Below are 12,483 nucleotides of genomic sequence, written 5' to 3'. Positions count from 1 at the left end.
GCTATCTGACTCTCCCCATTTTACAAATGAGGAAACTGAAGCAAGCAGAGATTAAGTAACTTGCTTAGTGCTACACAGCTAGTAAGACTCTGAGGCCACACTTGAACAAGGTTCTCCCTGACTCCAGGAAGATCATGGGTCAAAGTAGGTTATTCGCTTCTTAACTAGCCACTTAGGAGTTCCTTCATAAGTTTTTGCTCAGCACCAGCTATGTTCAAAGTGAACACTAAGACATAATAAAATATGGTCTTCTGGGAGTTCACATTTTATGGAAAAGACAAAATATTTGTAGGAGGAAAAAAATCTTAAATTATCTCTGATTTCAAATAATAACAATTCCAAAGTACAGGGGGAAAAAAAGCCAAAACCCTAAGTTCAGAGACTTCCTTCAGTCTGCCCCTCTATAACCTGCTTCCCTAACCCCCAGAACACAAGAACAATTAACACTTTCACTTATTATATTCTCTAACTACCCAATGATCATGTCCTAAGAAGCTGAAGAAAGAAACCCTGAAAGACCTCTCCTTAGACTCCAGACAGTTATAAAGAAGTGATGCCTAATAACTTTATGATGGAAAGAGCATTGTCTCAGCAGCAAGAGGACGTGGATTTAGATCCCACCTCTGACACTGCCCCTATCACCTGAGTAAATCAGTTACCTCCCCCGCACTAAAGTTTACTCAACTGTAAAATGAAAGAGTTGACAAAGATGGCCTCTGAGACCCCTTCTAGCTCTGAACCTCTGGCCTAGCATTCTGTCTCTCTTAGTGTCCTGACCTGACCGTTCAAACTAGTAACTGCTCTAAGTTTTAGCATCTGGTTTTACATGTTTGTTACATGTTAGAAACAGAGACGTCAAGTGTGGGACTAGCAATGTGGTGACTTAAGACGTTAGCCCAAACTAAACTGCAAAGGGAAATGTGCATCGGTTAGGATAAATGAGCTGTCATCTGCCAAGGTTATTCTCCTTCTTTGATCACCTAGGAAAATCACATTTTTTGAATAAAAATACAACATACAGTTTAATATCTCTCTCACTCTGCCTGTCTGTCTGTCTGTCTGTCTCTCTCTCTCTCTCTCTCTCTCACTCACACACACACACACACACACACACACACACACACAGAGTCGCAGCTTTTCCCTGGTAAAATATATGTTGTCCATTTTCTCCTCTTCTGTCTCTAAAGGGTCTAGTCATACCCTGTGGAAGGGCAAAAAAAAATTCACTCTACCATCCATCCTTTCTCAGATAATTCTACCTCCAGATTGGGGCCCGTTGCTTGAAGTAAACAGAACTGCCTGACCTAAATGGGCAGGCAGACAACAAACTGCAAGCACTGATTCATCCTGAATATAAAAAAAGTTTAAGACTTTGACTTCTTCCCCTCCCCTGCCCTGTCACCTTTTCTCCTTCCCACTCATTTATCACCAGTAGAACTCCTGGGGAGTGAGCAGAGCCCACAACTGCCCACCTCTTCCTACATTCCCTGCTACACACACACACGCACACACACACACACACACATACACATGCATACACACACAAACACACACATATGTACACACTGAAACACAATTGCTGAAGAAATCTCTCCTCAGGTTAGAAACACAGGATCTGAACTACAGACCAAAGATCTGGGACTAGAAAGACCTCTGAAGCCACTGAGTCCAACCTTTTCATTCTACAAATAAGAAAAGAAATTCAAAGAAGTTAAGTGATTCATAGGTATTAAAATCCAGGTGGGATTCAAACCCTACCATGCCAGAGTCACTGTCTTTTCCATCTCACCACTGTCCAAACTCACTGAGATGCTGTAGTTGCAGGAAGGTAAGGGAGAAGACTTTAATCATTCTAATTTACTATAGCCACAGGTCAAATTCCCAAACTGCTCTTAGAATAAATCTAAAACTAGATAATAAGTCTATTAAAACTGATAGAGGCGAGGCCAGGTGGCACAGTGAGTAAGAGCGCCAGCCCCACAGTCGGGAGACCTGGGATCAAATCCGGGCTCAGATACTTAGCACCACACCCAGAAATAACTGGCTGTGTAAGCTTGAGCAAGTTACTTAACCCCAATTGCTTTAAAAAAAAAAATACTGATAGAAGTGAGAAATAAGACCCCATTCTGCCTTTAGACAACACTTAGTGTCTTCCACTAGAGCACCAGCCTGGTGTAGGAGACAAACTTCCTGGGCTGGGAATCAAGAACACCTGAGTTCCCATCAGGTCCCTGGCACTGGCTGCCTGTGTGACCCTGGGCATGTCACTCAAACTCTGTGAACATCAATTTTCTCATCTGCAAAATGAAGAGGTTGGACTAGATGCCCTCTGAGGTGCCTAGCAGCTCTAAATCCATAATCCTAGGGCATGACTAAGCTGGTAAAGGTCAGTGCTAAGAGGCCTGCTGAAGAAAGCAAGGAAAGGCGTGTAAGAGCCAAGTCCTGATTATTACCTTTGCACTTGTCCAGGCTTGATTGATCAGTGTCAGGCCCACCAGGCACCTGTGAAACCCTCTGCCAGTCACCATTATCTTCTGAGCTTTGAATCATGCCACAGATATTTTCCAGTTCAAAATCACATGAATCCATAAAGGTTATGGAAGAAGCTACAGAAGGCAAAAGTCATTGAATGATTCTCTAGTCAGGAGGTAACCTATTTTTAGTTTAATGAATAACTGAGTTGAGGAAGGAAGACATTGCGGGGGAAATGGAGACCAGCAAGTCTTAGGCAGCGAGCTGAGTGCCCTGAGGAGCTCTGATTAATGCCAACTCACATAGCCAAAATAGAAAGGAACTCAGCAGCTTAGTAAAGCTGCCCTAACTTGGAAATGTTATTAAGGGATGTATTGAGTCAATGCCCATTTCTTTCTGTCTTCCTCAAATTACTGAGCTGGCTAGCAATAGTCCATCTCTCCTCCTTAGGAATTTGTGCATTTCATTGTCCCCCAAGTACTGTCTGAAAACAGTTTTTAATATGTCAAATACACCTATTCCTGGCTCTGTAACAGTCCTTCTGAAACCAGTCAGGCAGATAAATCCTGATGTCAAATTAATATTTCCTAAGGCAAATGTAAATCCATATCCCACAATGGATCAGATATGCTCCCAATCAAGAAGAAGATTTAGTTAGAAGAGGAATGCCATTGAGTCTTCCTTGTAGCTACATAGTATTTAAAGGAGTCAGTGGAGAATAGTGGCTAGAAGGCTAGTTTGGAAGTTAAGTCCTATTTCTGACACATAAGGCTTGTGTCAGTCTCAGTCAACTAGCACTTATTGCTAGAAAGCATTTTGTACATATCAGGCACTGTGCTAGGCACTAGGGACACAAAGAAAGGAAAAAAACAAATATTCCCTGATCTCAAGTTTAATGGGAATTACTCTAGGTAATTAATTTTGCTTCTCATTACCCCATGGCTGCACTCTACGACTATAAATTGTAGAGGAGGCACTGAGCTACACTGGCACTCACTAGGAGGGAGTCAATTAAATCTCATTCCAATAATCATGGTCCAATAATAGCTCACAGTTGTATGGTGATTTATAATTTATACAGCCTTCCTCACAATAAATCTGGGAGGATGCTGGTTAAAAACATTGCCTCTAATTTATAGAGAAGGAAACTGAGGCAAGTGACTTGCCCAAAGTGACAAAGCTAATAAATGACAGAGCTGTGACTCGACTATTGGTTTTCTGACTTCAAACTCACTGCCCCCAAACTGTCTCCCTAAAACACAATGTTGCATCAATGCCTATTCTAATTGTTCTTCCCTCATTTGTCATTATGACTAAACTTTTCCTAATTGCGAGAACCAAGCAGACTGAAACTTTTCCCTGCAGAACAGGAGGAAACAGCAGTGGTTCCCTAGAGACCAAGATGCTTACAGCAGTTGTAGTGTCAATTCAATTTTTCAATGTCATAATCACTGAAATCCATGTGTTGTCCAATCATATCCATGAAGTCAGGGTTTCTTGTTATAATTGTTGGTTCTGTTCCCCATTGGAAGGCAGTTTTGGAGTAACGCAACACAGATGTGTAGTCATAGGGAACATTCAGGGATTCTATTACCTTTTCACTAAAATGTGCAAAATTGAGCTCTGTGCCTAAAATAAATAAAATAATATTAATTATAATAATGATATAAAATTAAAAGTATGAATAATATTACATTTTAAAAGCTTAATGTTATCTTAAAGCAAATGCAAGGTAGTTGTGAATAATGTTTTCTTTCATGGTTCTCTTTTGTGCCCATGTCTTATTTCTTCAGTATGAGGGGCTCCCAGTGAGGAAATTCCTCCCACTAGTTCAGATTAGCAACTTAGTTCTAACTTACGGGCTCAGAGAATTACTTGGGAACACTGGGAGGCTCAAAGGCTAGCCTTTAGTCATGGAGCTAGTATGGGTTGGGGGCAGGTCTTGAATTTGGGCCTTCCTGACTCTCAGGCCTACACTCTATCCACCTTGCCATGTTGTATGGTACTAAATAGTATGACATTTCCACATATGGTATGCACACATTTCATACACAATATAGTATAAATGTATTAGCTACAACTATTTTGTTACAAAAGTGGGGGTTTTCTTGGTGCTCCTAAAGGACAAGAGCTGTCATTTACTTTTCTTTCCCTCTCCAGTGCCTGCCACATAGTAGGTGCTTAATAAATGTTTTTTGGCTGCCTGGAGTGTTGTGGGAGAGTAATGGGAGTTCTAAGGGGGTAGTGATCGTGATACAAAAGAAAAGGAAAGGAAAGAAGAGAAGAGAGAGGAGAGGAGGGGAGAGGAGGGGAGGGGAAGGGAGGGGAGGGGAGGGGAGGGAAGGGAAGAAGAAAAAGAAAAGAAGAGAAGAGAAAAGAACATTGATTAAACACTTTTTTTAAAGAGGGGATTCAGGAAGGGAAATAGACAAGAATGGTGGCATTGTTACTACTACATTAAATAGGATATATACCTTAAAAAAAAAAAACAAGTTTTACATGCCCTGTTCATGGTTTCATATTCAAGCCTCTTTTTATATCCTTTGAATATAAAAATCATTATGCTTGTTGATGACATTCAAGTTCATAATAAAACCTTAAAATAATATAATAAAAATAAACTATGTGGTATGGATACATTCTGAGACTAAAGAACTGACATCTATATTGTGTTTTACAATTATATTGCACTTTCAATAAAATATTTCATTTGATCCTTAATGTTCCAGTGGCATACATAGTATAAGACATATGTCCTTTTCATGAAAGAGAAAACTAAAGTTAAGTTAAACAACTGTTGGAGATCATATAATTGGAGGGTTGGAAGAGACCTCAGTGACCATCCCATTGATCCATCCAACCCATTGATGATCATTCAGTCAATAAGTGGCAGGGCTGGAATTGAAACTTAAATATTTTGATTTTCAAACTAATGCTCTTTCCATTCTATCCCTAAAACTCTTGGGTCATTTCTCTCTCTGAAGTTTTATGATTTTATTATACCCACATACTTTTTGCCATGCTTCCAAAATGGATAGAGTCTTGGCACTGGGATTAGGAAGATGTAGATTTAAGTCCTACCATTGACTTGATTTAATTATGTAATAATGGACAAGTCTCTTAATTCTCAGTGTTTCCAAGCTACTCTCTAAGACAATAAGTTCTAGACTACTTGCTGATCTGCACAGGTCAATGTATTTCCCCACAATGATGAAATCATAGCTCCTGACTCCCTCCCAAAAAGGAATTTATTATTTTCATGAGCATATGTTGACTTTCATCACACTTCAAATCTTAAGTCTTTCCTAAAAATAAGTTGCTTTGGTCAGCACCATAAATCATTGAATGACAGAAAAGCTACTTTAAACTTGAAGATACTCAGGAGTGAAGTGAGTGAATCAGACCAGGTGATGTAGAGGTCCATCCTTAAACTCCAATATCCATGGATATTGTAATGGCTCAGTCCCCTCTTTGCCAGCTAGCACCTATGTGGTGAAAGGAAGTTCTGGCAGAGAGGCACCAATAAGAGAGTGGAGTTCTTGGAACATAATGGTAAAAGGGGAAGAGAATTACTGAAATATGGAAGTAGAATATACTGGAAAATCATCTTGGAAAAGTTAAGATTATTGGCAGGTGAAATGGATATGTACAAGGAGGTGATGATGGGATATGTAGCACAGAGAGGATAGTGAAAGGAGAGGGCATCAGAAAGGAATGACAGAGTCAGGAGAATTTTGAAATTTTCTGAAATATGATCTATACAGATATATTTAGTTCAATGATTCAATATGGTTTCATCACTTTAGGTTCTCCCTCTACCACCATAGATTTCAACCTCACAATCTACTTAGATTGTCTTCATGAGAGGCTATAGTTGGAAAATTCACCTGCATGGGGTGACCCTCTGGGGACACTTAGCTCAAATATTTCATAGGTAAACTACACTCATTGCCAGGACCCTACCCTAAGATTGTCCACCTTGAGGTAAAGTCAAGATGGCAGAGTAGAGGGAGCATTTTAGTCAAACTCTCCCAACATTCCCCTCCAAACAACTTTAAAAAAAAGACGTCAGATTGAATCCTGGACCAGCCTAACCAACAGAAGGCCAGGGTGAGACATTCTCCCAGTTCTGGACATCCTAGGAGGTCAGAAGGAGAGGTCTGTGGCACTGGGATAGGGACTTGTTGGGAATACAGTATGGTGGCAACACCGTCTGTTGATCTTGGAGACAACAGCAGTGACGGCAAAAGCAAGAACAGTAGTGTGAGGAGTTCTCACAGCCTCAAAAATGATAAGGGGACTGAACACTGGTAAGAAAGATATCACAGGGGCACTTGTGGGCATGAGGTACAGGGCATGGCGCCATTTGCAGACTCTAAAACTCATGACCAGGTAGGTCATAGTTCCAAGGCAGAGAGGAATAACTGTGATTGTAAGGGAGCAGGGGCCCAAATTCTGGGTAGCAGTTCCAGCGTAGAAGAAGAGCAGGCTTCTAGCTCCTGGTCACAATTTGGGACAAAGAAGAGCTGCTAATGTCTGTTCTCATAAGGGAGCAGGTGTCTTTCCTGGGAAGGGCTAGAACCCAGACCAGGAGAGCATTGACCACACCTCTCCTTGGATCACACCACCTTGGAAGTACTTAAAACTTATAGATCCCCAGAAAACAGAAGGGCAAAAAAAAAAAAAAAAGCCTGAGATTGGGACAGTGACCCCACCTCAGAGGTGAAATTAAGAAGAATACTTCTAGATTTAGAACTATAGGGGAAAATGGAAATTAAAGGAAGTCATTGATAAACTCCTGATAGAGATCCCAAATGAAAACTCTCAGGAATATTATAATTAAATTCCAGAACTCCCAAGCCAAGGAAAATGTACCACAAGCAGAAAGAAAAAAAAAACCAGAACTATTCAAATATCATAATGCTAGAGCCAGGATCACAAAGGATTAAGAAACTACCAAAAAAAGGAGTGAAGGGTTTCAAATATAATTATTGGGAAGTGAAGGAGCTAGAATTACACAACTAAGAATAACCTCCCAAAGGGAGGTAGAAAAATTGGGACTCTAATGCATTGTTGGTGGAATTGTAAACTAGTTCCACCAATCTGGTGAACAACTTGGAACTATACCCAAAGAGCTATATAAATATGCATACCCTTTGACACCACAATACTACTACTATGTTTATATCCCAAAGAGATCAAAGAATAAGGAAAAGGACTTGTGTGTACAAAAGTATTTGTAGAAACTCGTTTTGTTATGGCAAAGAATTGGAAATTGAGAGGATGCACATCATTTGGAGAATGGTTAAACAAGTTGTAGTTTATGATTGTGATGGAATACTATTGTGTTCTGAGAAATGATGGACAGGATGCTTTCAGAAAAACCTGGGAAGTCTTATTTGAACTGATACAAAATGAAGTGAACAGAACCAGGAGAACATAGTACACCTTAACAACAATATTGTATAATAATGAAGTGTAAATGAAAGCTATTTTCAGCAATAATCGAAGACAATACCAAAGGATTTATGATGGGAAAATGCTATCAATCTCCCAAGAAAGAACTGATGGAATCTGAATAAAGATCAAAATATACTTTATTTTTTAACTTGCTCTGGGGGGGGGGGGAAGGTTGTCTGTTTTCTTTTGAAACATGTTTACTATGAAAATTGTTTTGCATGACTTCATATGTATAATTAATATCAAATTGCTTGCCTTCTCAAGCTGGGGGAGTAATGGGAGGGAAAGAGAATTTAGAACTCAAAACATTAATAAGAAATTAATGCTAATTTTTACATGTAGTTGGGAGATACTTAATAAATTCAATATTCTTAAAAAAAAAAAAAAGAATAACATGTCCAGCAAAACTAAGTATAATACTATAGGAGGGGAAATGGATATTTAATGAAATAGAGGACTTCTAGTCATTCCTGATGAAAACACTAGATCTGACTAGAACAATACAAACAAAGTTAAAATAAAAGCATGAAGCAGAATGTATTATGCTTCAACTAAGGCAAAAAAGACAGGAATGCAAAACATGATTTCAGAGAAACAAAAACAAAAATAGACCTAAGACCTAATCAAGGAAACTACATTTTGCTAACAGATACCATAGATAATGTAGTACTAAGCAAATAGGTAACAAATGGCATAGAATCCAAATTCTTAAAGGAAAAATTTGATGAGTTATGGGAGGAAATAGACAGTAAAACTATAGCAGTGGGGGACCTCAACTTTCCCCTCTCAGAACTAGGTAAATCTAAAACAAATTTTAAAAAAGTTAAGGAGATGAATTGAATTTTAGAAAAGATAGATATGATGGACTTCTGAATAATGTTGAGTGGGAATAAAAGGATATATACCCTTTTCTCAGATGTACATGGCACCTTCACAAAATTTAACCATATTTTAAGATATAATTTAAATTTAATTAATTTCAAAATTCCACAAACAAATGTAGAAAAGAAGAGATATTAAATGCATCCTTTTAAGACAATAATGCAATAAAAATTACATTCAACAAAGGACCTTGGAAGCATAGATTAGAATATAAATTCCTCGAGGGTATGGACATTTTAATTTGATATAGATCTAAACAAACATAACATCATTAACTACTAATTGTTGGCTGAGCCAATATAATAAAAATGACAATTCTACTTAAATTAATTTACTTATTCAAACACATACCATCCAAATTACCAAATAATTGTTTTATAAATCTAGAAAAAACAATTAAAAAATTCATCTGGAAGAACAAAAGGTCAAGAATATAAAGAAAATCAATGAAAAAATGTGAAGGAAGCCTACTGGCTTCCCTAGCTGCCTTCTATTAACTGACCTTTCCTCCTTGCTAATGCCTTCTGTCTGAGAGTATCTTGCATTTACTTTGTGTATAATTTGTATGTAAATAGTTGTTTGCATGTTATCTCTTCCATTAAAATGTGAACTATATGAGGACAGATGCCATATTTTTAAAATTTTTTCTTTGTATTGCTATTTTTTGGTACAAAATAAGTGCTTAATAAAGCTTGTTTAACACAATAATAATTGAAAGCAGACACCACCTTCCTGCTTCTAGTTCTAAACTTTTAACAAAAAGAAAAACAAGCAAAGAAATCATACCTGGAAAAATTCTGTCCTGTATTACTGTGATATAGTCATCTCAATCTGTACGGGAATGCTCATGCACAAATCCCAGGGTATGGAGGAGCTTGTGTTGAACTGTTCCTGTCTTGTCACAGAATTCTCCTATGGAAATGTCATGTTTGCCAAAATGTCTATTTCCCAATGTGGATCTGCACCTAAAAACAAGGCATAAAGTGGTAAGATGACTAACATTATAGCCCAGGTTTTCTCTCCAGATCTCTAAGTTTCATTTCAATCATTACTTTCAAATTATTGCCTACCCCAGCCTATGCCAGACAAAAAGGCTAACAAATAACAGAGCTGATTGGTTCCAGCTTCACCCCCTCTCCTTGCTCCTGCTCATGCACTACTTTAGAGACTGATAAACAGTGAAGAGGTAAAAAGAAAGGTGGAGCAAAAAAAGAGAAACAGAAGCAATGGAAAGCCTCAATAATCCCACAAATAATTATTAACAGTGGAATAATTGAGAGTTGAAGAAGAAAAAGGAAGAAATCCAATTAGTAAAACAAAGACATTCTGAATGGAATTGCTTATGCCAAAGAACCAAGGCATGGAATCCATATTAAATTATTGTGATTCTGCTGCAGTTGGGCTCCTATGGATGACGTCTATTTGTAAACATGTCTAGTACCTATTGAAGAATAGCACCTAAAAACAAGGCAGAAAGTGGTAAAATGACTGACACGGTGGCACTGTGTATTGACTGACATTAAATTCAAAGGCTGCAGTACTTCTGGAGATGATGCTAAGAGGCATGATTATTTAGCATGGTTAAACAATCACAGTTAGCCCACAAATACGAGTTCAAAGATACATCAGCAATATGCCAGCAAGGCTCTCTGCATGAAGAGTGAGAGAGCAGAGAGCTCCCATGAGAAAGCCCAGGAGAGGCTGGAAAGTAAATGGCAGTGATAAGTGTGGGACTATTATGCATTGAGATTGGGCCAGGCCAAGTGACCAGATTCCAAAGTTACTAGCACTTGGTCTAAAAATGCCAAAGAAAGCCAAGAAGGTCCAGGACTCTAAACCTAAAAGATAAAGGAGAACCTAAAACCTACTCTGTGTAGTGTGTATATTAGTAAAGACACTGGAGGTGGTCAGGACAGGAGCCCAAGTGAAACAGATTGAAATCAAGCAGGGTGGACCATCCCAACCAAAAACAGAACTAAAGGTAGAGCATGACCCTGACACAAACCCCAACTCAGGAACTAAGGCTAGAGAAATGAGCAAGTAGAAGACATGAATTACTAAACGAAAAAAAAAGTACTACAGATCTAGAGATACTCTCAAATCTGCATTACAATTTCCATAAAAACTTTAAGCAGGAGTTCAAAGGAAGAGTGCATTTTCCACAATGACCACATGAATATCTAGAAAAAATTAAGCAAGAGATGAAAAATGAGGTTAAATCTCTGGGGACCAATTAGAATAATAAATAGCTTAAAAGAGAAATGGTAAACTATTCCCATATTAAAAGCTTCCTAAAAATTAGAATACACCAAAACAGAAATCAGTAACTCCATAAAATAGAAAGAAATAATATCAAAAGATGATTAAAAATAGAAAATTAAAATTTCTTAAATTAAAAAAAAACTGATCTGGAAAAAAGCTCAAGGAAAGAGAATTTAAGAATCAATGGATTCCCAACAGACTATAATCAGAATTTGAAAGCCTAGGGCACTGTATTTCAAGAAATAATAAATGAAAACTGCCCGAATTACCTACTGACAGAGAGATGATAGACTCAAGATGGAGAGAAGACATAGATTTTGTTACATAAGCATAACTTGGATTCGTTTTGTTGCTAGGATTAGCATTTTTTATTCTGCTTTTAATTGGTAAGGGGAGGAGGGAAGAAGGGGAATTAACAATGGTGATTCCAAAAAGAGGACTTTTGAAACAATTTTTAAAAGAGCACAGAGAACAGGAGGATATACAGTAGGAAGCACAAACAAGAAAGTTTTGAATGAAAGTATTGAATTTAACATATACTTTTTAGAAGAATAAGAATTATGAAACAAATTAATGGCTTCGTATAAAATCCTCTTTTTATGTTCTACTTTGTATACTGAAAGGCCCAATTTGATTTGGTTTTGTTCAGAATATGAGGCTACATACAGTTAAGTTCAGAATATAAGGCTACAAATAGGAAATGAAGAATTTTTCTGGAAGTTCCTAGCTCAGGGTCTTGTATATTATAGGCAATCAATATCTATTTGTTAAACTAATGGATTAAGTAACTCTAAAAAGCAAACAAGGGTTGAGCTGTCTAAATTTTAGGAAAACATTTAATAAAATACTGTCTTATGGTAAATATAGATGTAAACTATCATAATACTGTTAAACTCAGAACAAGTTGAAAGGTCAGATGCAAAGAATAGTTATTAATAGTTAAATGTCAACTTGACAGGAAGTCTCAGTGGAGTGTCCTGAGGATTGTTTCTGGGTTGTTTGATATTTTTATCAATACCTTACATAGAGATCATTGCATAGAAGCCACTGCATGATCATCAGATTTTCTTATGATAAAAAAGGAGGGATAGCTAACCCATTTGATGGATAGTAAGAATCCAAAATAATTTTCCCAGACCAGAGTATTGGAGTTAATCCAATCAGATTAAATTTGATAGAAATAAATGTGAAGTTTTGTACTTGGGTTAAAAAGAAGTCAATGACAAAAGTAAAGAGCTGGGAAAGGAGAACATACTGTGTTTCCCCGATAATAAGACACTGTCTTATTATTTTTTTTTGGAAAGAAAAACACCAGAGGGCTTATTTTCAGGGGAGGTTTATGTTGTCCTGCCTCAGCTCTCCTCCGCGGCACTGCTCTCAATGGCGCCAGCAAGCAAATCACTGGGG

General features: G+C 37.8%; 1 pseudogene; it reads right to left on the bottom strand.

The window, feature by feature from the left end:
• LOC138170231 (meprin A subunit beta-like) overlaps positions 1-12,483 on the bottom strand; it is a 52,937-nt pseudogene that overhangs the window by 15,141 nt on the left and 25,313 nt on the right.

This window comes from Petaurus breviceps, unplaced genomic scaffold (assembly GCF_028583685.1).
Source record: "Petaurus breviceps papuanus isolate PSGF00001 unplaced genomic scaffold, PetGlider_PUasm1.0 38, whole genome shotgun sequence".
Lineage (NCBI taxonomy): Eukaryota > Metazoa > Chordata > Mammalia > Diprotodontia > Petauridae > Petaurus > Petaurus breviceps.
The sequence above is the reverse complement of the archived record's forward strand: the minus strand, read 5'-3'. Positions and strand labels throughout refer to the sequence as shown.